Source organism: Phacochoerus africanus, chromosome X (genome assembly GCF_016906955.1).
Source record: "Phacochoerus africanus isolate WHEZ1 chromosome X, ROS_Pafr_v1, whole genome shotgun sequence".
NCBI classification, from domain to species: Eukaryota; Metazoa; Chordata; class Mammalia; order Artiodactyla; family Suidae; genus Phacochoerus; species Phacochoerus africanus.
In genome coordinates, this window is record NC_062560.1 from 116,573,570 (window position 1) to 116,597,140 (window position 23,571).

The following is a 23,571-nucleotide window of genomic DNA, read 5'->3' on the forward strand; positions in this document are numbered from 1 at the left end:
AACAAAAACAAAAAGCAAAAAAAAAAAAAACTACATGAGATCATATGTGATATCAAAAAAATTTAGAAATAACCTAAATATCCATTAGCTGCCAGAAAGGTTAACTAAATTATGACCCACCCACATTATGGAATAGTAAGCAGTGAGCTAATAGAATAATGTAGTTGTGTACTAGTCAACATAGAAAGATCTCCAAGGCTTGCAGTGAGATGGAGTAGATGTCCTTGTGCTTCGCACTGCTATTCTCTTCCTTCCTCCCTGAAAAAGTCCCCCAGCTTTGACTCTTGTAATCAGACTAAACCCCTCACCACCCCCTTGCTGCTGCTGTTCACAGACCCCCCATGTTTTGCTGCCATAAAGGGAGCATCCTTCTATAGTTAAACAAAAACACTAGAATGCAGATATTAGATTGCTTGATTTCTTTTGCAACCAAAAAGGCCACAGCACAGTGCATAGAGGCAGGCCAAAGAGAGCGGTCGTATCTTGTGGTGACTGTTGCTAATATGCAAAAGTCACACCTCTCGACTCATACTTCTGGGGATTTTAAAGTACAAAGCCTCATAAAGTGGAGTTAAGGCAGGGACACAGGAGAGCAGGCGATGGCGACCATAAAGGAAGCCTTCTTTTCACACAGCAAGTTCTCTATTATCGGGTTTTAAAAGCTATCTTAATGTCTTATTGGATCATTTTGCCCAAAGTAACAAAACATTATTTAATGGAAAAAGCATTGATCGTGTGAAGCTAATGTTGTTTTCATTGTCTTATTTAAAATTTCTTCTAATAGTCCCAGGTCAATTATAGTTTATGCTTCTGTCCTCCCTACCATTTAAAAGCATAAAAACAATACCTAACTTTAAGGATCAAGAGTTGTTTGCAAACACTGAAAAAATGTGAATGAGAATGTGATGATGGGAACAACAAAGAAGAAGGAGGAGAAAAAACGGAGGCGAAGGAAGAGGAAAGCAGAGAAAGAGGGTGAAGATGCAGGGACAGGAACCCTCTCTGCTTTAGAGAAAGAAGACAGCTACAGACTCAGGGCAGGGATATTACAAAATGGACTTCTGGAGTAGATTTGCCTGCTTTCTTTCTTTTATAAGCTTATAGTTTCTGTTTACACTGTCAAAGCTTTTGAAGAATATGATCCCACTTCTAGCTTGTAAATTCCTTGAAGGCACAGGCCGTGTCTTACAGATCTTTATATCTCACATAGCATCTAGACAATTACTAGCCACAGTGGAGATGCTCAATAAATATCTGTGGAAGGACTGAATGCAGAAGCTGGGGAATATTAAGTATTTTTAAAGAAGGAAAAAAAGTAGTTTAATAAAACTGAAAATGTGTTTTTCCAAATATCATTTTAGGTTAATTGTAAATCCATACATTTCAAAGTAGATCTAATCTGTATGTTGCCAAATAATTTCTATTTTATTTATTTCTATATTGGCTTTTAAATTCTTTTCATACACACCAAAATCTTTATGGCTCAGGAAAACCTTTATTTTTATATATGTTTTGCTAACTTTTAATCTTGGAAATTTTAAAACTAAAAAAAAAAATTTTAAAGAATATAGCCTTCACCTAAATTCATCAGTTGTTTATACTTTGCCCCACTTATTATAGTCAACTATTAAATTTTAAAAATTTCTTTTGGAGCCACTTCAATATTACAAAGGATGTCGAAGGGTTTTGGGGGTTTTTTTGTAGAAAGCAGAAAGGGTATTTCATCAACTCTGATGATGAAGTAAAACCTCAAACATTTCTAAGACTTTTAAGACCTTGATGAAAGAGATTGCCAGACCTATTCTAGTTCACAATTTTAGATCTATTTTAAATCAATCTGAAACAAGTATATATATAGTCTTTTCTAGGGCCACTCCTGTGGCCTATGGAGGTTCCCAGGCTAGGGGCCGAATCTGAGCTGTAGCCGCCAGCCTACACCACAGCCACAGCAACGCAGGATCCGAGCTGAGTCTGCAACCTACACCACAGCTCACGGCAATGCGGAATCCTTAACCCACTGAGCAAGGCCAGGGATTGAACCCACAACCTCATGGTTCCCAGTCGGATTTGTTAACTACTGAGCCACGATGGGAACTCTGAGACAAGTATAATTAAAACAGTTCTTTTTGACATTCATGTAAAGCATGGATATATTTTAATATTAAAACACAGATTTTTAAATTATAAATCTATGAATAAGTTTGACCCATAGGTGTAGCACATATATTAGCCTTTTAATTGATGGTATAGATATACTTTGATTTTTTAAAAGATAAATATATGATTTAGCACAGAACCTGGCACAAAAGCATTCCATGTTCTTTTTATTTTACCTATATTATAGAGGAGAGTTAAATTTGTAAATTAGTCTTGGGAGTATTTGTATGCTGCATGTCAGGGTCAAATTGTAGACTAGGTAATAAACATTCTAACCACAGCATATATGTCCTGGGAATTAGCCATACATTTGAGATCGTTTCCTACAATGTGCTTGTCTTTGCCCACAACGGATTTCTAGTTTTCTTTTTGCAATAACTTAAGATTAAAATTTAGAAATTCACAGTTGAATTTTGGTGCCCCAATTTTTCCTAAGCAGATTAGGATAAACTATCATTATATACCATGTATGTATGGTTTAAGAAATAAAAATCTTATAAATCTCCCTGCAGCTCACAAAGGCTTTTCACTAACATTACCTCTTTTTTTTTTTTTTAACATTACCTCATCACTCTTTACAATATTCCTATGAACATGCTAAGGATGTAGAGGGGTTGGGAAATGTTTCACCCCATGAACAAATCAAAGAATTAGACATTTTTCAGAAGGGTAGATTCAGTAAGGTGGAAATTCTTCACAAATGCTAAATTTTGCTTTGAGGAAGAGGAATTGTATTTATTATATTGCTTCCTGGGCAGAACTAAAACTAAAAGGTGAAAATAAGAGTAATAAGAAATATAGGAGTTCCCGTTGCAGCTCAGAGGTAATGAACCCAGTTACTATCCATGAGGACACGGGTTCGATCCCTGGCCTTGCTCAGTGGGTTAAGGATCCAGCATTGGCTTGAGCTGCGGTATAAGTTGCAGACACAACTTGGATCTGGCGTTGCTGTGGCTATGATGTAGGCTAGCAGCTGCAGCCTCGATTCGACCCCTAGCCTGGGAACTTCTATATGCCACAAGAGTGGCCCTAAATAAAAAAAGAAAGAAATATAAATAAATAAGAAATAGAAACAAAGTAATAATAAAGGTCAATTTTAACATAAAATGATGTGCCAGGTACTTATAATTAGCACTCTACATACATTCTTTCATTAAATAATGGAAAATATATTATTATACCCATTTTACAGAGGAGGAGGACACTGAAGCTTTGAGCGGATAGGCGACTTGCCTAAGGTCATACAGATAATCCACGTGGTTCAGGAATTTGAATATGTATCTGGCTCCAGAGCCGGGGACCTCATCTTCTGGTTCATTAAGCAGAAAGAATGGCAAGAGCAGACGCCTTGAGGCAGGACTGAGCTGTGGGTCATAATGATAGTGCTCTCTATATCCCAGGAACGATTTGAGGACCTTTTCCGATGCAAACTGAGTTTTCTGCTTACCGTGTTAACCCAGGTCTTCACTAGGCAAGTACATTCTCTTCCTTAAGACTTCAGTACATCTTGGAGTTCCCTTCATGGCTCAGCGGTAATGAACCGGACTAGGATCCATGAGGACTTGGGTTTGATCCCTGGCCTCGCTCAGTGGGTTAAGGATCCGGCATTGCCATGAGCTGTGGTGTAGGTCACAGATGAGGCTCGAATCTGGCGTTGCTGTGGCTGCGGTGAAGGCCGGCATCTGTAGCTCCAATTCCGCCCCTAGCCTGGAAACTTCCATACTTCACAGGTGCGGCCCTAAAAAGCAACACAAAAACAAAACGAACAAAAAAAGTTTTCAGTGCATCTCATCAGAAAAGCATCCCTGAATTTTCCCACCCCGACCCAGTCAATTCTATTACAGTTCGTGGCACGCATCATCATGTGTTAAATGAATGAATGACTGAACCTGTCTTCTCGGGGACTGCAGCAGAAATTGGTTAGAAGGGGGAATGGGAGTCTTGTAAGGCTCTTTGCAACCTTACCGGGATTAAAGGATCAGAAACCTCTGTTTTAGAAATCTAGTTTTATGCTGCTTGTTTATTCTATAATTGTTTCCTTTTAATTCCCCCTTAGTGATTAGTAAAGTTCTCTTGGAAAATGTCAGCTCTCCCAGCTGTGCTGAGGGTAAACACAGAAAGGGGTTTTTCTCCCTAAGTGGGCCCAAGTAAGGGGGTCCAGGAAGGGGGATGTGAGAGTGGCATGGGTACCCAAGGCAGCAAATCCCAAGCGAGTGAGAAGGAGCCAAAGACAGCGGGCACAGCTACAGTCTAGTGATGCTTCTGAGGGGAACCGTCGTGTTTTGCAGGCAATTATTTTAATAAGGACAGCTGAGCCCTTACTCCCCACATCTGGCACAGTTGCGGAACAGCAGTCCTGCCATGAAGGGGAGATCTTCACACAGTGCTTGGCACCCAGTAGGCCGGCAGTAACCAACCCTAGCCCATGCTCATTGCTTGCCTACTGGGTGCCCGGCACTGTGCCAAGCTCTGAGTATGTAGTATCTTATTTCATCTTCAGGTGGATCTTTTTAGGATCGTTTGTAGGAGGAGGACACTGAGACTCAAGGAGGTTAAATGACTTCCCTGAGGTCAAATCCAAGTCTGTGGTCTTAACAGCCTCCATATTTGATGAATAGTGCTCCGGTCCTTGCTGACTACAAGATATATATGTTATGTAAAGTTCAACCCCCCCAAAAGAAAGCAATTTGTCTCAGAATTAAACATAACACTGTAAAATAGTGGTTCTCAACCAGGGACAATTTGGGCCCCAAGGGGGACATTCGACAATTTCCGATGTTTTTCATTGTCACAACTGGGGAGGGGTGGGGGGCTGCTGCTGGTAGAGGCCACGGATGCTGCTAAAACTTCCTAGAACAGATGGGACGGCTTTCCACAGCAAAGAACAACGCAGTCCAAAATGTTGCTAGAGATGGGTCGAAAAACCCTGTTGCAGGAGGGATGTTTAAGGCACAAAAGGAATTAGGTTTCACTGGAAGAAAGTGTTAGGGGAAATGGAATAGTTTTAAGTGCCATTGTTTGTTTTCCCCTCATGACGGACTAATCTGACCATTAACTGTAAAATATGCCTTTTGCAGTTTATCAGTGCAGGTCAAAATCAGTTGGCTCCTTCTGAAAGTTATCATTCTCCAAACAGAATAAAGCACAAACGTCGAACGACAGACGTGACCAGCCATGATTTCGTCCACCAACACATTCTTCGCTCCTTTAATTCCCATTAATCCAGGGTGGTGGATGGGGTTCAAAAATCTGTGTGAGCTCACTACTCTGGGCCAGTCCTGACCTCTTGGTGCCATTTTACAGAAATAGCCTCTCCAAGGGCCTCGGACCCTGTGGTCCTAGTTACATGAATGGTGGCTTTGATTTTGATTAAAATTCTTTAGCCCCAGTCATATTTCCCTTCGTCTTTGTGGAGAACCATGTGAAATAAATGAATGCGTCAGCACACACAAGAGCAAGGAGATGGGACTCTGACAATTCTAAGCTATTCACAAAGTTTTGCCACAATTGTGAATTCAGGGCACAGTTTTGATGCCCAGAAACAAACGGTTTGCAAAAGACCTCATCTTAGCACTCTTTTCCCAAAAGGTTGACGATAACTATTGCTTTGTTAAACTTTATGAATTACATTTCAAAAGAGAAAATACCACTCTAATCCACTTTCTATTGATGACAGCAAGATTAACTGTTGCCTCAAACTCATGTCCCTCCCACAATGACTAACAAAGTATTTGTATGTGTTGCCCAGGGATCCACCCGCTCATTAAAAAGACCCATGTTGCAAATACCAATCTGGAAACCTTCTATTGGCTTCTAGAACAAATACAAATAAGCAGATTATGTCGTTTATCCCCTCTCTCTTTGTATCCATAGTTAGATGTATGGAATAGAATGTGATGAAATAGATTTTAAGGAAATAGTAGCATACAGAAATGTTGCTGCTGAGGAAAATACCTAAGAAATACAAGCACCAATAAAAAGATCTGCCCGGTCCTTGGGGTTTGGAAAAATGAGGAGTAACAATTTACTGGGTAACAATGTTTTATTTGGGATTGATGAACATTTTTTGTTTGGTTGGTTTTGGGCGGGGTGGCAGATGTTTGTGTATGATTGGATTAGGATTGAATTTAGTCATGAAAATAAGTTAATTTTTTAAAAAGCATAGTTACCATCTTAATCATTTTAAAGTGTACCCCGGCTCAGAGGTATTAATTACATTCACATTTTTGTGCAAAAAACCATCATCCCCATCCTTGATGAAGATGCTTTATAACTGGATAACAGGGTGGATGTGCCACATTGTGAATGTACAAAATATGGCCTTGTTCACATTAATTTTTAATGTAAATTGCACTTTGATTCTTTTAAAAATGTATACATGTAGCTATTAAAATACGTAATTACATAATGTACATTCCACTTGGTGTTCACAGGGTTAACTTGCATCTCTGTCATCATAAAATGCCTCCTGCATGTTTGCATACTCAAGGCATTTACACATATTATAATTTTATCCTCGTTTTTGATAAAACAGGATTTAGGCTAATAAAGGTAACCAAATTACCAAGAAATATAATCCAAGAATATTAAAAATATGTCATTGAATTTGAAATTATTGGTGAACATAACTATTGAGAATGAAAGCTGTGCCCTGAATGTTTGTCAACTCCAGTCCTTCAGCTCTGTAATGAACAGCAGTAGGTCTTTCACTCGCTGAGTCCAATATGATTTTTTTTCCTACCTCGCATCTTCATTTCAGCCGAAAGAAAAAGAGGGAAAAAAAATACTCTGTGAAATAAGCGACCTTTCTGTTTATTGTAGATCACTTCCGAGTTGCTTCAGACAACTGGCTTTCTGTCAGGAGTCTTGTTTCTCTCTGCCTGTGTTAGGGCAATAACCCGCCGTCCTGAAATCCCCATCTGCAAAACCAGGTGGGAAACTAACACGCCCTTACCACATGCCTCTGGAGCCCCTTTTGAAAAAGCCTTCAGCAGAAATAGATAAATACCCCCCCCCTCTTTCCAAGGCCAACATAACTGAAGGGAGCAAGATGAGACAAATACTCGTTTATGGTTGGTTCGCCGAATCCCCTCCCCCTCCCTCAAAGGCCAATACATCTCCTGGGGTGTTTGGTATTTCCAGGGAGGTCCCTAAGTTGAGAGACAGAAATAAGTTGTTTTATATACACATAACACACAGAGAGTCAGGAAAGGAGAGAGAAGTGACTCAGCGGTCCAGGGCTAAAATCTTGGCGAGAGGGAGACGCGGACGCGCGCGCGCGCGGGGACGCGCAGCCCCTCTGCAGCGCCTGGTACCTTCCCTCGGGCTGGGTTTTTCGACTCCCTCTTTTCTGCCCGGACACACGTGTTGGGGGAGGGGACCAGAGGCAAAGTTGGCCCGGGCTGGCTTTGCGCAGCCACCCCGGCAGGAGCTCCAGACTTCCCCTCCCTCTCTCCCTCCCTCCATCCCGGGCCGGCCCCTCCATCTCCCCCTCGCGAAATCCTCCACCCTCCCCCAAATCGGCGGCCGCCACCGTCGAGTTAGTGCCTAGGAAGACGTCCTCTTGCTCTCAAGCGGGAGCCAGTCCACACGGGGGCACGGGGAGGGGTAGCGAGGGCAGTCACGACGATTATTAGATTGTATTTCATTTTCCATGCATCGTCAAGAGAAATAAGACCATTCTCGTTGCCCTCGGACCCCTTTCCTTTCCGTGGGCCTCCCCTGCCCAACCCGGACCGTCCCCACCTCTCCGGAGCCTCGCAGCTCAAAGGCGAGCAGGGAGTCCCCAGATAACTATTTAGTATAAACAAACCGTGAGGCTTTAATGGAATTACCTCAGCCTGCTAGTAAATAATTTATAGTAGGCAGTAAATAAAATATGGTTCTATGTCTTTAAAAGAGTTGTCAAGTGGAAAACACCCACCAGAGGGATGTAAACCCCGAAGACGGCCACGCTTAAAGACGCCGGTTGGGATGGAGAGCCGGGTAAAAGACGGGAGGTTTTTATGCCCTCAAGGAAGGCGTTGGTGCTGCCACAGCCGGAGCCGGCAGCTCTCAGGGAAGGTTTCCGCGGGCTGGAGGGAAGAGACACGACGTCTTTTTCACTTAGCTGAGGGGCAAGTGATTAAAATGCAAAGGAAGGGGGCTGCACTTGCAGAATAATACCTTCCATTTGAAAGCCTGGGCGCTTTCAAATTCGTTATCACACTTAATCCTCGCCACCACCCTTCCAGAAAGACCAGGCCGGGACCAGGATTCCCATTTAGCGGATGGGTTTTAAAAAAAAAAAAAAAAGAAAGCTCTAAGGCAAAGGGACAGCCTCTAGGTCAGCCTGCTGGCGACCAGGAAGTGGACGCAGGAGTGGCCAGGTCTTTGCAGCTCCGGCCCCGAGCAGCTGCTCTTCCCCGTGGCACCCCCCAGGCTGGCGCCCCACACCACACGCACTCATGCTGCCCGCCCAGCACACTTGCCCAGTTTTACAACACGCCGGCATCTCTTCTGTTTTTGGTGACCTGAGGACCCTCTAAATAAATTTTCTGACCCGCCTCTTCCCGGTATCACCCCCCCCTGGAAGGCGCATCCCCAGTTCGGAGAGGAGGACAGATTTATGAGCGTCTCCTCAAGGTTACCCCCAAGACAACCTTGACCATGAAACCAGAATCTTGAACACTTGACCTAAATTTCCAAGGGCATCTGTTTCCGTCTGTAATTGTCACCAGGCTTCATTTGAAATTCGATCCTGTGTCACTAATGGTATTAACAGGAGCTGAGGTCCAACCTTTCAACGGGAGACTGTTGCATATGATTTTACTTCCAAACGAAAGTAAATCAGTTTCTATAAACCTGCAGCAACCCCCTCCCCGAGTACAATAAAACTGTTGTCGCAATCAATAAATCTCTGGTTTGGGGCAATGAAAATTAGATAACTGTTTTCTCCCTCTTTCTGTCTCTTCTCTCCCCACCCCACCCCCATAAGACAAAGCCACTATTCAAAGAATGGGGCGTCTTGTTAACCATTTCTGAAGTCCCTCGCTCTACTCGGCGCCTTTCAGACACGCACCTCTCAGTCATCCGAGTAAACCAGACGTTTAATTAGGGTGACTTTTGTTCGATCATTACGGATAATAAAGGCAACCTTTTCGCTAGATACAATTATAACGCAAGCTGCTCCAACACCTGCACGGATCGCATTTGTCTCCAGCGTGGTTTCTCTCTCCTCCTCTAAACTGCCTTTGAATTTCTCCTTCTCTTCTGACCAGAAGATTTAATATGTTGCAAGAGATAGATTTCACGAAAACGCGTTGTCCCTTCTGTAGCTACATCTGCTCCGACCTATTAAGAAAAGTAAGACATTTTGATACTAATTGCAAATAAATTGTGATGTGTTCACCGAGTAATTGATTTAATGAAGTTCATATGAAACTCCTGAGATTGGCCAAGTGAAAGGCCCCCTGGTGCGGCTATTGTGCAGGGAAAGGAAGGTTGGTTTTTCGTTTTCTTTCTTTCTTAAAAAGGAAAAATACATATATATATATATAATATATAAGTGGCGTGGCGGATGGAGGGGGCGTGAGGAGGGGGGTCGGCACAGATGTTACCTCCGCAGTCGACGTGGTGGCGGGAAGGAGCCTCCGGGATCACGCCGCCCGCCCGCCGCGAGCCCCGAGTCCCGCCAAACGAAGCGCGGGCGGCCGCGCCCCCACCGGGCCCGACAGCCCTGCGCGCGCAGTTCTGTGGCAGACACGGGTCGCTAGCGTCCTCGGGGTTGCCGAGGTGGCACAGGGTGTGGATGCTAGGTTCTGTTCCCCGGCTTCCCGAAGTCTCGGCGCCGGCCTCTAAACCACTTTCCCGGCCCAAAGGCCAGAGGCCAGGAGGCCGAGAAGGAGGGGCACCAGGCGGCTCCCCGCTCAGTCCCGGTCCCCCAGCCGCAGCCGGGGAGGGAGCTGCTGTAGCTGGTACACGCCACCCCGCTGCAGGCTGGGGGTTCCGGGCTGCGGGAACCTGGGCCCACCCCGCAGCCAAGAATCGGGACAATGAAACCGCTTTAGGTGCTCACGCCTGTTTTCAACTTTTCCGACCAAATTGGCAAATGAAGGAGTTGGGACTTGAGGGGTGCAGAAAGGGAATAAGAATTTTCTGAGCACCTGCCGAGCTGCAATTAGCTCCCCCTCTCCCAGCAGAGGGTATTATTGCTCCCCCTTCGCAGATGCAGACACTGAGGCCAGAAGAGCCCGCGGCAGCAACTTAGGACAATGTCCTGGCCACTCTGGCCTATCCGCCAAGCCTGGCTCTTCGAGAAGAAGGCAAGTTCTCAGAAAACCTTCCCCAGTTTGCCCCCAGAGCCCTCCAAATGTTCTCCTGGGTAACTTAGTCCGGAGGGCGTGTGGGACAGGGCAGAGCTGACCGCGGGGCCCGGCCGGCGTTTTCAACTTCGCCGCGCACAGTCGGCGGTTCGAGTTTGGAATTTTTGTTTCGTTTTGTTTGAAGGAAAGAAGAGCTCGTTTGAATCTGAGCCTGAGCTGAGCTAGCGGCTGGCTCCAAGTTTCTCAGAGTTGCCCAGCTGATGAACTTCTTTCGAGTGCTTCCTCCCCGGTCCGGGAGCAGCTAATCTGGGTCCCAAAGCGCTCGCAGGCCCCAGCGGGGCTGGAGGAGGTACTGACTCTGGCCCGCGGGGGTTCGCTGTCCCGACCCGCGAGCCCCGGGCGGAGTGACGAGTGGTGGCCCTCCCAGCCCCCTTCACCCACTTCGGGGCAGCGGTGCCCGCTCTGCGCGGGAACCGGACCGCTGGCATCACGTCCTCCTGGGGGGGGGGGGGGGGGCAGAGTTTGAAACCCAGGCAAATGCAAATGGTAACCGCTGGGGTCTCACCGCGGCCACGTTCTCTCCCGGAGGAGCAAAACCAGGCGAAGGAATCAGCCAGCCCCTCGCTTTTCCCTTGGACATTTCCGACTGGGTAGCGTTCCAACGCCCGGCCCCGAGCGCCGGAAGAGCGTGTGGGACCCGCCTGGGCCAGGCCGCCAGAAGTGCCACCTTGTCCCCAGGAGAACTGGACACCAAGCGCCCAGCCTTCTCCTTCCAGGGAAGCTCCGCTCCCCACGCTTCTGGCGGGGTCCGCCCGGCGCGGGCCCATCCTTTCGGGGCCCTTGGCCGTCCCCATTCGTTGTTCGTCCCTAAGCACTGCTGCTCTTGCCTTGGTGGAGCCGTTTCCTGGAGTGTGTGTGTGTGTGTGTTTTCCGGGACGCAGAAGGATGGCGGACTCGCCCACCTTGCCCCGGTACGGGGAACAGCAGCCAACCGTCCCTGCCCCAGGGCCAGCATCTCTGGGACCCAAAAGGGACTGTCTGGACATCTTGGAGCCCCTCCCCCATCTGTGGGCCTTGGAGAAGGTGAAGCGGGAGCAACTTTCTCCAGCCCAAGGTCACAAGCACCCTTTCTGGGGCCGCGAATCCCAGCCTGCACCCCACCCCCACCCACTTGGGCACAGACGCCGGGGTGTCGCGGACCCCGGTCGGCTACGGCGCTGCGGGGCTGGCAAGTCGGGGGCCTGGGCCGCAAGGGTCTTCGGGATTGTGGTGGGAGGCGCCGCTTGGGGGAAGAAAAGTTAGATTTGAGCGGCTTGGCCGGCCGGAATTGTTTCAGGATGACCTTTTCTCCCCAATAAGTGAGCACCAGCGGCTGATAATCGCGGACGAGGGGCGTGCAGTCTTTGTGAACATTTTTCACATTCCTGGGGCAGGGCAAGATTGACAGGGGCCTCGGAAGGTATGGGAGTCGCGGGATCCCGCTTAGTTTGAAGTTGCAGCCCCAGGACTTTGCCCCTGCCGGGCCGCAGTGGACCCCGGGACGCGGCTGCACCCCGGGGCCGGGCGGCCTGCTCCCCCCGCTGCAGCGCCCCCTAAGGCTGGGAGGTGGGACCCGCCCGGCGGGCGCGGGGAGCCCCCGGGGCGGGGGGTGGGTCCGGATGGGGGGGGGCGGCGGGAAGCTCGGCTCGGGCCCGCCCCGCCTGGGAAGCGGTCACCCGCGGGGGCTTGGCATCTGAAAGTGCGATTTGGGTAGCTGGGAGTGGAGATTTACGATCCCCGAGGACACAGCGTGAAAGGGGTATCATCATCAGTTTTGACTGAAAGAAAGAAAACATATCTTTAACAAAAAGAAGGGCCCTTGCCATTCACCCGCGTTGTTAGGACAACGTGAACTATCCTTGAAATGATTAGTTCCACTTCAAAGGAATTTACATTCAACAGTGAAAACTCAGCCTCTTTTTATTTATTCGAAAAGACTTTTCACTACGGAGAGTCATATGTTCGGTCCTTCTATTTATTTTTCCGCATTCACGGTGCCCTTGTATTAAATCAACAGAGAGAGCTGCACAACGCACTCATTATGCGGACCAGCCCGGGGTTCCGGAGACCCCGGAGCTACAGGTAGACAGGGCAGGGGAGAGGGTGCTGGGGTTGAGGTCTGGGACCACGCAGGCGCCCGCTGGGCCGAGAGGATGCGGTGGGGAGGGATGGGGGGCGGGTCTGCGGAGGGGGCAGCACGCCACGGAAAAAACCTGACCCGAGCCCAACCCAGACGCGGGAACCGGAGAGCTTGAGCGCTAGGCACAGCGCCTGGCGCACCTCACTGTTTCTCGTGAAGAAGGTGGACCCGAAGTTCCCAGGGACACCCCAGAAAGCTGTTAAAAACCGACCGGGTTGGCACAACTTCGCCAGGCATAATTCAAGTCCATCTCCACAAACCGAGAAGACACAGCCCCAGCTCTTAGTAGCTTGGGATGTTTGCTCTTTCACAGACTCTCAGGGCCCTCAAGTCCAGTGGCCCCCCGCCCCCGCCGTTGTCACTTGTCACCAAATCCAGGAGACCTCTAATCAAAGAAACAAAAGTAAAAAGTTAGGAGTGCCGCATCCTGGGGGGGGGGGGGCGGCGGCGGTGGATGCGGGGCGGGGGGGGTTGCTACTTCTCTAACAGTTCCCAAGCAACTCTGGGCAGGGCCTGGAATAGGGTTCTACCCCCTCCGGAGACGAAGCCACCAGTTCTCTGCTTCACCTCACACACACCTCCAGCCTCCGCCCCCCACTCCAAAGCTGCTCTTCAGCCCAGGGCTAAGTTGTCCTCCATAGTAAGGATGATGCTAAACTTTGTTCTCCCCCAGCTTCTAATTAAATGGGAGAGAGAATCTGTGTTAGCCATTGTCCTCAAGAGTTTGTCCGCCATCTCCTAATGCAGCTTGATTCACCTCCGCCACCCTCCCCACCACACACCAAACTGAGCCCGTACCTTGACTTCTTGTCCAAATGAAGTCTAGCAATGTTGGGGTCTCCTCCACTTAAATTCGGAAGCAGTAACCACAGGCTGCTTAGCTAGGATCTCAAGGTGGCGGACATTTGCCACCTGAAGCAAAGGTCTGAGCTGGGGCAGTGACTGGGGCAGGTCCTAACTGGCTGCCTTGGCACGAGACCTTCCGGGTTGAATGAGAGCCAGGTTCTGTTCAGCATCCTGGGGCTCCACTCATTTTCCTCCTTCCTCCAGATTCTCTAAGAACTCTTGGATTTGTTTCACCTTCTTGGCCTGATGGTTTCCTTTTGTTTCTTCCTCTGCCCAAACCTGAAGTTTATCCTAAGGCACCCCTTGCCCCCTCCCTCTCTTTCTGAAGCTTGTTGGAACAACTGTCCTTTCCTCTCGTCTCCTGACTCTTCACAGAGACTCAAACTACAGCTAAGTCAGAACCCTAAGCAGAACTCTGGCTGTGCCAGTCCCACAGGTGGCTTAAGAGAATGTGCAGGCGGTCATGAGATTCAGATGCCCACCCCCCAGCTGGCTCGATGGCGTTTGTTTCTCAGCAGTATCTACGCGTCCCTGCGTGTAGGAAGCGCATTCCAGTGTCCAGCCCTGTGCGGTGGCCTTGGAGGTGCTTCCCGTGATCTCAGGCAGGAGAGAAGAAGGAGAGAAAAAGAAGAAAGGAATGAAGGAAGGGGGAAAAAAGAAGGAAAGGAAGGAAAGAAAAAAGAAAGGAAGGAAAAGAAAGGCAGGAGGGAGAGAAGGAAGGAAGAGCAGGGAAGGTGAGGCCCCATTAGAGAGCCATACCGGGAGAGCCCTGGGAGGCCTCCAGCGGGAAAGCCTTGCGAATGAGAGGCTCCTGGCCCCCAAGGCAGCCCCGGCGGGGGGGAGGGCAGGAGGAGGCGTGTGAGAAAAGTGACACATCCTAAAGCACACCCCAGGAGAGCTGGGGATCTAGGAAGGACTCAAAATGTATTTCTAATTACTTTTCATGCTCCCAGGAAAGGGGCTCCTTTTAAGTTCTGTTTTAAAAGCTCGTTATTGTACTGAGTAATAGTCCGCATTTGGAAAGCACCTTTTATACATTTTAACTGGTTGTATAGGGTGGAAGGATGGTAAATGCTATAAATGCACTTTTCCGGCAAAATCTGTAGAAGATGAAAACTCGAAAGCTTCTTTAATAATAGTTTTCTCATCTTCGGAACTTATAAGGAGCAGCAAAGATACTGATTGGCTAAAAACATATAACTTCTGTAGAAGACATAAGGCAACTCTCATTCATGTCTTGTTTCTGTTTAATGTATCTCTCAGGTAGCTGAGGCTCCAAATGCGCATGTGACTTATGCAGCTATGACTGCAGAGCAGACATCCAGCCAGCAGAGGGCACACTCGTCACTGTCAAACCCTATTTCCAGATTTGGAGGTGACAATGGTGGCTAGGGGCAAGGAGGATGGGTATAATCTCCTTGGAGTAGGGCTCCAGTGGAGATCTAGAAAATGAGAATAAATGTCTAGTTCTTGACAGTAAAAACAAAGAGAGCAAGAGAGGATAAGTTTTACACCCAGAGAGAGTCCAAAAAGTCCTGGGATCTCAGGACTGGAAAAACAGACCTTCAAAATCTTGAGTTGATGGCTATGAGGATGAGGTCAGGGTACCCACCGAGTGAGGACCTGGTGTTTGCCGTGTGTCCATGATACCTTGAAACCCTTAGGGCTTCTCAAATTCGGGAGGCAGCTGGAAATGCCATAAAGAGCACTGAATAAGCCGTTGAAAGCCCTTGGTCCTAGTACCTTCCAGTGAGTTCTTAGGCAAGTCACTTCCCTTCTCTGAGTTTCAATTTCCTTATCTCCAAGAGAAAGGAGTAGACATAGAACTAAATCCAAGGTCCTTCCCTGTTCTAACGGAATGTGATTCTGGGGACAAAGTGGAATCTGAGCCCACTTAGTTTGTAATCCTCAGATTCTAGGATCCTCAAACCCTAGTTTCTAAAAGATGGTGATACCTGGGCAGGGATGAAGGCAGCCAGCCATGCTGACCACTTGGCGCAGGTCACTTTGTGTATCATCCAGCCCGAGAGCTGTTCTGAGAACAACACTTTGGCTTGTGATGGAAACGGTAACATCCGAGAGACTCTCAGGCTGGACCCAGACAGCAAATGAGTTGTAAGTGGACATTCCTGAGGGGAAAAAGCCCCAAGACTGGGGCCCTTTTCGCCATGGGAAGGCTGAGGGCCCGGGGTTGGGCCGGAGTGGGAAAGTGTGAGTGGACCCTTGCCATTCTCCTGGGCTCGGTCTAGCGACCTTGGGGAACCCTCACGTTCAGCAAGGCTACTGTCAGGTCTGTGCACAGATCTGTGGTCCTCAGGCCTTTTCGACCCACAGTGAAGTTTTGGATTTCCTCTGATGAGCAATGTTGACCCTGCTGTGAACCCCTGAAGCAGGTGCTCAAATCGGATTTTCTCGTTTCTGTCTAGAGCCTATAGTAGATTGGGTAACACAAAGAGTAGGGCCACCGCTGACTTTGTTATGCCCCTCTTAAGGGGCATGAAACGTCTAAAATTGACAGCGACAGAGGCACCGCAGCGGTGGATGTGCCCTTGTTCATGGCCTGAGTGGCTTAGAACACGTGGTGAATAGACTAAATCATGACATCCTTGAAGACCTAAGGTCAACAATGTTCTGGAACCTGCCTCCCTCTGTCCCCTCCACCTCACTTTCCAGCTTTATGTGGCCAAGCTCTGGAGTCATAGACTTGGAAGCTCCAGATAGACCAGCCTCGTGTTCGGCAAAGTTTGGTGTTTGAGAGCAAGTGCTAACGCTCACCTTAGGCCTGGCCTGTCCAGCACCATGGTCCCTAGCCACAGGGGGACACTGGGCACTCAGATGCAGCTGGCCCCAAGGGAGGTACGCTGTGGGTGGAAAATGCACACTAGGCGTTAAAGGCTTGTACAAAACAAGAAGGCTAAATAGCTCAGTAATAATTTTCATATTTTACATGTGGAAATGAGACTGGGTGAAATACAAGATAAAAACAATTTCAGCTGGTTTTTGGTTGTGTTTGTTTGTTTGTTTTGTTTTACTTTTTCAAATAGGGCTACCAGAAAATAAAAAGTACACCTGCGGTTCGTAATGGGGTATATGGACATTCTCAGGCCACGGGTCGAATCCCAGCCGCATCTGTGACCTTTACCACAGCTGTGGCAACGCTGGATCCTTAGCCCACTGCGCCACACCAGGATCTCCCATGTTTTAATTTTTCACTAAAGCATAGTTGATTTACAATGTTGTGCCAATTTCTGCCGTACAGTAAAGTGACTCAATCATACACATACCTACGTTCTTTTTTGAAAGTATTGTTTTCCATCATGGTCTATCCCAGGAGGTTGGAAGAGAAAAACAAATACCTTTTGATTTTTTAAATGCTGTGGTGACGGAGCAAAACACAACTCTAGCCTGAATGTGGCTCATTTTCAATCCCTTCACATTTGCCATCCTGCCTAGCTTGTCTATTGTCTAGGTTCTGGCTAGATTCTTTCTAGATCTTCTTTTAGGAGGGTGGATGACAGACTAAGACAAATAACTTTAGAACTGGTGGTCTAAGCTTCAATGAACATATGCAAACCTTCTCTTCTTCTTCTTCCTCTTGATCGCTAGAAACACCCTCCTCTCCACCCTGGGGTCCTCCATTGCTTTCAAGGGTTGGTTGAGCATGGGTTAGGTTTAAACTTCCCAATCAAAGCCGAGAATCCTTGTGAGATTTGCATTCTTTGAAATCTGACTATAAATGTTCAGCAGATTTCGCCAAAAACTTAAAATACTACTACTTGTATACACATAAGCTGAAGTTCTCGATAACTTGGCGTTTCCTCTAATGGGCAGAGTTACTCTGTGTTCAGGCTCTCGTGGAGTCAGAAGGGTCTCAGAACATCTTACCAAGGCCATGTCTTCCTCGCTAGTGAATCTTTCTACCTGCTGAGGGGAGAAGAGAGGTGCCTTCACACCCAAACGACCTAGATACACAGAGTCATCACCCCTCTGTCATCCTGCATTGTCACCCCCAGGAGACGAGCCCTCTGAACACAGGGCTTGTGTCTAAGCCATCCTATAGCTCCAGCACCCAGTGTCACATCTGGCACCCAAAGCCTACTGAACTGAACTACCCTTCTGGACAGTCACAGACCTGATCTGGTTCCTTCCCTGAATATTCGTTTTTCCTATTCATTCATTTATTTAGCACAGATCCGTCGCAAATATATTTCGCATGGTGAAAATGGAAGGGGGGAAATGTTTAAGCAGGTGCTTTCCTTGCAGTCTTTTCAAAGAAAGGTTTACATCCTGAGTACTGTTTGCTGAGTGCCAGCCACTCTTCTAGGTACTGAGGACACACTGGTGAAGGGACTGGCAGTTCCCGAGCTCCCTGAGCTCATTACTGACAATGGCAGAGGGCGGGCTTTGATGGCGCTCGGGTCCCTCTCCTTGGAGGAAGCATCCCGTGGCTCCTCATCGGCCTCCCTCGTCCCTCTTTTGTACTTTGTGCACCCCTCCCACAGACCCGGCTGTGCCGTAGTTTAGTTGCCTGTCTGCTCAAAGTTCTCTCAATCTGGTCTCTACGCTGCTCACAGGCAGAGACTTGGGTTCCATCTTTGCTGCATCCCCAGGGCGTAACGTGGTTCCCGCCACAAAAGTAGCACACAATCAAAGGGTGCTGAGTTAGAGGATGAAGAATTGACAATTCTCTATATAGTTTGAAAGTGACCAACGAGGCAAGGATAGTGGAGTCCTACCGATTTGTAGTTGAGGTCGAACACAAAGCAGCGAGTGGACTGCTAGAAAAGAAAGAGCACCTTGACCCTGGGGGTGACAGAGGGTCCATGCTAGAATCTGTCCTCGTTGCATTCATCCAGAGCATTCCATTTTAGGGTGAGACACAGAACAGTAACACTTTAGTTGAGTAGAAGGCCACTCGGGTTTGGAGGAGAAGTGATTTGAAGCAGACGTTTATCCTTGCAGTCTTTCACCCTTCCTACAACATAGAGAGAGAAAGAATTCAAGTCTATATCCAGATCCAGGTTGATATCTCTATTTCTCTGCCTTTAATGTTCTTGTGCTCTTCTGATTTAAAAATGCTTTTGAACCTGAAGGAAAATAATGCGGGGAAACCAAACCGTATGAAATTAGCATGTGGGAGTGAGTGTCTGAGAAAAAAGAAATGTGTTTTGCTTTCTGGATTTGAACTTTTTGCTTTGGGTTTGGAGTTTTTAAAAAAGAAAATAATGAGGGAGTTCCCGTCATGGCTCAGTGGTTAACGAATCTGACTAGGAACCATGAAGTTGCAGGTTCGATCCCTGGCCTCGCTCAGTGGGTTAAGGATCTGGCATTGCCGTGAGCTGTGGTGTAGGCCGCAGACACAGCTCAGATCCCTTGAGGCTGTGGCTGTGGTGTAGGTCAGTGGCTACAGCTCCGATTCGACCCCTAGCCTGGGAACCTCCATATGCCATGGGTGTGGCCCTGGAAAAAGACAAAAAAAAAAAAAGTGAAGTTTTTTTCATTTAAAGATCCATTGTTGGGTAATTAACCTTTATTTTTCCATTTGTAATGATATAAAATACCCAGTCCATTTAGATTCCTCTGAGTGTTGAAATTCCTTTTTCTATAGTGGTTTTTTGTTTTTGTTTGTTTGTTGTTTGTTTTTTTTTTTTTTGCTTTATAGGGCCGCACCCCCGGCATATGGAAGTTCCCAGGTTAGGGGTCTGCGACCTACACCACAGCTCATGGCAACGCCAGATCCTTAACCCACTGAGCAAGGCCAGGGATCGAACCCGAAACCTCGTGGTTCCGGGTCGGATTTGTTTCCACTGCGCCACGATGGGAACTCCCTTTTTCTATAGTTTTCGTGACTTCTTTCCGGTCTCTTTCTCTGCCCAGTGCACTTCTGTATTTTCTAGAGTAGCACCTGCCTAGCCTCAAACCCATCGCAGACATTTTGGAGGCCACCTTGCACTGGGACAGTGTTTGTCGCATGTCCGTTTTCCCCCTAACATTTCCTGAGGAGTTGTTTTAAACTAAAGGCACCCTCATCTTCCAATCTTTCTTATCTCAGTTCTTTCCTTGTTATCATTCCTTTAATAAGCTTCCGAAGGCTGATGATTTCACCTGGGCAATGCCAAAGTGGCCTGTAAAATATTTCCTGTTTTCTTTCCTGCGTGTCTTCCCATAACCCTTAACTTTGGGCTTGGGCGGATTTCACTCGGCATCTGCACCTCCTAAAATGCCCCAGCGCCTGCGTTTTGCTGGTCTGGGGCTGGGGACTCATGACCCGCATGGTGCCCCCCCCCCCCATCTCCCTGCATGTCTCTTGCACATGAGCGCAGAGCCCCCACTGGCTCCAGTCAGGGCGCCTCGTGAGAAAAGGAGCCCTTTGAGTTGAGGGTTGTGGCCTTGGAGGGGAAGCTCCCTCTTCAGTGATCACGACGCACCTCATTAAGCATTCTCTTCTGCCCCATTTTCTCCGGAGAGGAGGCTTGGGCTCTGGCGTGTTGGAGGGCTGCTAAGAATGGTAAAGCTCCCGTCCGGACCTGCCCCTGACTCTCCTAGACATTTCCACCCAGCCACGGGTTTGTTCCCAGGCGAGTGAGTCGCTGTCATCTGCGGAGCAAGTTTAAAGTAGTTCAAGTCTGAAGTGTAGTTCTCAGCAAGTGAAAGTGCTTCCGGCCATTCATCAGTCTCCTCTCCAACCTTCTCGGGCCAGGGAAATAGACAGGCAGTGTGATCACGTTTCCTGTCTGACCTTGACCAGGCAAGACCTAAAAGGGGTCGTTACTTCTAGGAAATATGAGTGCGTGCGGCCGGGGACGGGGGGCGGGGAGGGGGGGGGTAGAGATGGGGGCAGGGAGGGGGCAAGAGAAATCAAGCTAAGATAGGTGTGGGGCTGCCATAACAAACTGCCACAGGCTGGGTGGCTAAAGCAACAGCAGTGCATTTCCTCCCAGTTCTGGACCCTGGAATTCCAAGCTCAAGGAATGTTGGTGTGTGATGATCGCTCTCTCGGGTTGAAGATTCCCGCTTTCTGCTGGCTCCTCACATGGCCCCGTCTCTGTGCGCATGGACGGAGCGCTATCGCCGGTATCGCCTCCTCTTCCAATGAGGACACCAGTCCCATCGGAATAGGACCCCACCCGTATGACCTCATTTAACCGTAATTACTTCCCCAGAGGCCCTATCTGCAGATATGGTCACAATGGGGGCCAGGGCTTCAACATATAATTTTGTGCAAAGGGTACACACAATTCAGTCCAAAAAAACTGTCCTAGGAGTTCCCTCGTAGCTCAGTGGGTTAAGGATCTGGTGTTGTCACTGCTATGGCTCTGGTTACTGCTATGGCGTGGGTTCAATGCCTGGCCTGAGAACTTTTGTACGCTGTGGGTGTGACCAAAAAAACCCTGTCCTAAAAAGAACTCTTTGTCCTATTTCTCCTATCACTGTCCCTCAGACTTGCCCTTCTGCCTCTTTTCCCTTCAGTAAATCATACCACCCGGTGGCTTAAGCCAGAAACCTGAGAATCATCACCGCCACATTCTTTTCGTTCACCTTCTACATCCAAGCTGTAGTATTTCTCTATTGCTGTGTAGCAGATTACCCCTAAACTTAGCGCCTTAATACCATAAGCACTTGTTATCTCACCCAGTTTCTGCGAGTAATAAATCGAAGACCAGCTTAACTGGGTAGTTCTGGCTCGGCGTCGCGCATGAGGTTGCTGTCAGAGTGTTGGCTGAAGCTGAGGTCATCTGAAGACTTGATTGGAGCTGCGGGATCGGTATGAAAGTTGCTCACTTACCTGACCATGGGCAGGAGCCCCACTTGCTCACTGGCTATTGGGAAAGAGGACTAATTCCTCAATAGATGGTCCTCTCCATTGGGGTGCTCAGGTGACCTCCTGACAGGACAGTCCACTTCCCCAGAGTGAGTGATCCAAGAGGGAGCAAGACCAGCCTCACTTCCACCACATTCGGTTTAACAGAGACAAGGGACTGAATAGACACTAAAAGAGAGGACAATTGGAGTTTCCGTCGTGGCTCGGCAGTTAGGGAACCTGACTAGCATCCATGAGGATGCAGGTTCGATCCCTGGCCTCACTCAGTGGGTTAAGAATCCGGCGTTGCTGTGAGCTGTGGTGTAGGCCAGCAGCTGTAGCTCTGATTTGACCCCTAGCCTGGGAACCTCCATATGCTGCAGGTGTGGCCCTAAAAGACCAAAAAAAAAAAAAAAAAGAACAATTAAAGTCCTTTTGAAAGGAGGCATATCACATAACTTATGAATATATCTTAAAATCTCCCAAACATCTCTTATATCCACCCAACTTCCATGCATTCTTAGACCATCACACTGGTCTCCTTAAACTGTCTCCTTGCTTTTCATTTTCTAAAACCCAGATATAATCATGTGAACCCTGGGGGCTCCCTGGAACCTGGAGAATAAAGCCCACATTCTTTAGCATAACATTCAAGGCTCTCCATAATTTTGTTAGAAGCTTTTAAAAATGTAACTTCACTTTTTACTCTCAATACTTCCCTCTAAACAGTCCGTATACATCCATATCTCCATGCTTTTGATCAGTTTTTTGCTCTCTTTGCCTGGAATTTCTCTGGTTGTTCATCTTCCCTGTATCCACACCCTTTGCCATGTCACTGTGCAATTCCACTGGAGGCAGAATACACTTCTCCGCCCTTCAGCTTTGGACTCAGCTATGTGGTTTACCCTGTTTTTAATTTTATTGAAGTATAGTTCAGTACAGTGTTGTATTAATTTCAGGTGTTATGTGACTCACTTTGGCCCATAAATAGTATATTAGCAGCTGTGATGTAATCAAGGGCTTGAATGTGCTTGAATAGTTGGACTTGCCCTTTTGTATTTCTGCCATGGCCATGAGAAGAGGTTTCTCTGGGCAGCTGCTGCCCTTTCAGCCTGGGCTCCAGAAGAAAAACACACACACAGACACTCACCCTGCATATTGGAGCCAAGCCCCTGTGGAGCTTAGCCAAGATCAGCTGATCGCCAGGAAACCTATAGTTGTACGAGTAAGAATAAATGATTGTTGGAGTTCCCATTGTGGCTCAGCAGAAACAAACCCGACTAGTATCCATGAGGATGTGGGTTCGATCCCTGGCCTCGCTCAGTGGGTTAAGGATCCAGACTTGACACAAGCTGTGGTGTAGGTAGGTGACAGACGTGGCTCGGATCCCATTTTGCTGTGACTGTGGTGTAGGCTGGCAGCTGCAGCTCTGATTCGACTCCTAGCCCAGGAATTTCCATATGCTGCAGGTGCAGCCCTTAAAAAAAAAAAAAAGAATAACTGTTGTTTAATGCCACTTAGTTTTGAGGTGGTTTGTTACACAGCATGATCATGGTAAAGGCTGACTAATCTACTCATCTTCCCTAATTTTTTTTTTTTTTTTTTGCTTGCCAAAATTCTACTCATCCTTTAAACTTCAGCTCAGATGATACCTCCTCTAGGAAGCCTTCCTCAGTTTTTGCAATGAAAGTTAATTGCTCTCTCCTATGAAATCTCATGTTTCATGTGAATTTTATTATAGTAACTTTTTTTGCTTCATATTTACAATTTCCTAGTGGATTTGTAAGTTTGTTGAAAGCAGAGATCATAATTCATCCTTAAGTGATCCTCTGAATATTGAGCACATAGGAGGCACCCAGTAAATACTCAATGACCAGATAAACGACTGAAATCCATAAATAACTTACTACTAGGTTGGGGAATACAAAACATAAGCATCACAAGTTTTCAGAGTCAATCACGATGGACTAGGATAATCTAGAGTCAGTAAGATCTAGTAGCTTCTATCATCTAGTAGCTTCTCAATAAAGGTTTTATTTGTCATGAGTCACTGCTTACAAGGAACAGATACTCACCCAAACTAGCTTAAAAAAGAGAGAATTTATTTAAAATATATAACAAAAGGGACTGTCACAGAACCCAGTGTCAGTAAACAAAGTAAGCCAGGCCTCATAGGGGCTGGAAAGCCACCAGGAATTGACTCTATGCAGGATCACAATCTCTGTCCCATGACATCTCTCATCTACTCTTCTCTCTCACTGCAGACCTAATTTCTTCATTCACTC